The 2,694-nt window shown below is 53.0% G+C and overlaps 1 non-coding gene across 1 annotated transcript; it reads left to right on the top strand.

Annotated features, from left to right (window-relative positions):
• Nucleotides 1-229: 229 nt before the first annotated feature.
• On the top strand, nt 230-393 carry LOC114006366 (U1 spliceosomal RNA). The gene has a single exon (XR_003548089.1). It is a non-coding gene; the product is annotated as a U1 spliceosomal RNA (small nuclear RNA).
• Nucleotides 394-2,694: the final 2,301 nt, after the last annotated feature.

The raw sequence follows: 2,694 nt of genomic DNA on the forward strand, positions 1-2,694 counted from the left end.
GGCGTGTCCTATGTAGATGAGGACGCGCGGGGGCCGCTGCTCCCGCCCCTGCTGATGAGACACGAGAGGATTTCCCGTGCTGTGGGGGCGAGTCCAGAAGCGCAAGCCGGAGGCTGAACGGCCACGGTGTGTGGAAGGGCCAGGATTGCTCGGAAGTAGGGGAGCGAGGAGGGCGTGTGTGTAAAGAGGAAGGTGTCTGAGGCTGGGGCGGGGCGGCAGGGGAGCAGTCATACTTACCTGGCAGGGGAAACACCATGATCACGAAGGTGGTTTTCCCAGGGCGAGGCTAACCCATTGCACTGCGGGTGTGCTGACCTCTGCGATTTCCCCAAATGCGGGAAACTCGGCTGCATAATTTATGGTAGTGGGGGACTGCGTGCGCGCTCTCCCCTGACTTTCTGTTCGTGCCAAAGTGAGATACTAGGTGTTCATTGTTTCGCCGTTTTGTGGTACTCTCGCCTGTGAGCAGTTTCAAGCTGCCATGTCTGCTGTCAGAAATGGAGGGCGCTCTCTCCATTTTTTGCCTATCTGTGCTATTTGCGGGAAAACAAGCAAAGGACTCTTAAGACCGATCATGATATGTGGGGCGCTGGGGACAGCTAGTTATCTTCATCTGTCTATAGGAGTCACCATTTCCAATTCATGGAGATCCCAGTCATACTATGTGTGACCAGGAGGGGGCCAGCCAGCTTGTGGCTCATCAGCCTCCCTGCAGTTGGCGCTATAGGGCATCTATGATCCAGGTTGGACTCTGGAGGTTGGGCTCTGGTCCTTCACACGTTGCTCCCACCCGTTTCCCTGGGCCTCTGACTGTCCCCCTCATAAACACAGAGGAGCAGTGCCTTAGCCTCCACTTGACACCTCACACACATCATTACCCTTCAAGATGCCTTAGTATTGAGCAATGACTCAGCAAAGAATAAAAAATAAAAAATAAAATTTTTGTTTAAAAAACACTCAGGTCCGGGGAACCAGCAGTTAGCGTAATGGCTATGTCGCTGTGACCATCCCCCCTGGGGGGGTGATTTCTCGCTTTCTGTCTCTAATGTCTCTCTCTGTCTGGCGATCACACGCGCCCTATAGTGAAAATCTCTCAAAAAAACCCAAAAAAACAAAAAACAGAAAACAAAAACCAAAAAACAACTCAGGTCCAAACTCCAGCTTACAAACTGTGAGCATATTCACACCTTCTGATCTCTGACACCCGCTCCCCACTGCCACCTCTGAACTTTAACGTCATGGTAAATGCCACTCCCTCCTCAAATGGAGAAGGCAGAGCCAGGGTCTCCGGAGCTTCTGATGCTTCCTTGGAACAGGCTCTCAAACCTCCGCCCGGCCTCGGCACCCTCTCATACCCAGGCAGAGTAGGTGACAATGCTGATGTGGGCAGGTCCCAGGAAAAACTGCCCACTGGAGGCCCAGCAAGGATACATGACCTTGTAGGGAGAAACCAGACGTCCCGTGGGCTGATCCAGTTTGATAAACCTGTCCCTGGGCTACCGGGAAGAACCTAAGTAACTACAAGTTCGATGTGGCGCAGCAGATTCTGCCCCTCAAGATGCTTTGCTCCCTTTTGTTAATGACCTTGCCTACCTGCTTCCCTTGAGATCTCACAGAAACTGGGCCTGCACACCTCAACAGAGAGCACATACCTCTAGGAGAACAAAGGGCCTTGAGGGTGAGAGGACCACCATGGTGAAGCCAAGCCGCCTGGTGTCAGCAAGTGTCCAAGTGGCCAGCAAAATGACTGACTGCTGTGTGAGGAGCACGCGCCCTCCCCACTTCCCTCCCCTTGCCTTTACCATCCCTTGAGAACCCTGGTCCTGCTCTGTGACTAGGAGAGGGTATTTGAACACTGGTCAGCGCCCCAGCTTCCCTAATAAAGGAGTGTTGCCACCGACACTCACCTTCAAGTACTGGCCTTGCAGCAGTGAGTGTCCAGACCGGGTTGGGCCAGCCGCGGGCCCGCAGCCAGTCCAGGAATAAGAGGAGCCTTTACTTCTCTCCCCCAGGAGCGGGAGGTTTCCTTGTTCAGATGTCAGGCTCAGAGCCAGGACTGACGCCAATGTCCAGTGCCTCAGGAATGAGGACGTTGGCATCTGGAGAGCGTTTAAGGAAAGTCCTCGGTCCTGGGGCTGTCACCACTCCCTTGTGCTCCAGATCCCTGATCAAGTCGTTTCTGACCAAAGGCAGCCGACCCCCTACAGTGTGGGGAACTGCTGGGACCTTGCTTCTGAGGCCTGGAGACTCACCAAGCTTATTCCAAAGACACGAGGTGCTGTCTGCCTCTGGGAAGGCCCCCCTTCTAGTCCTGGCACTACCACTCGCCTCTTGTGTGTCCTGGGGTCTGTCCTACAATGGTAGGCCTCAATGTTACAGGTGTCTAATGAAAAGAGTTGTTGTGGGACCAGCAGTGGGCGTAATGCCTATGTCGCTGGACTCTCATGTAGTCGACTGTGGTTCAAAACCCGGACCTGGTTGCTTAAAATCATGCCAGGTATATGTGTGTGCGTGCCCAAGAACCTGATAGGAGAAGGGATTGCAATGTGACCATCCCTCCTGTGGGGTGATTTCTCACTTTCTGTCTCTCTGTCTCTCTCTTTCTGGGGAGCGCATATGCCCTATAGCAAAAATCTCTCCAAATAAAAAATAATAATAATGATAATAAAGAAAAGAGTTGTTGCATAGATGCAC

The sequence above is a fragment of the Tupaia chinensis genome, unplaced genomic scaffold (assembly GCF_000334495.1).
Source record: "Tupaia chinensis unplaced genomic scaffold, TupChi_1.0 Scaffold147307_1, whole genome shotgun sequence".
Classification (NCBI taxonomy): domain Eukaryota; kingdom Metazoa; phylum Chordata; class Mammalia; order Scandentia; family Tupaiidae; genus Tupaia; species Tupaia belangeri.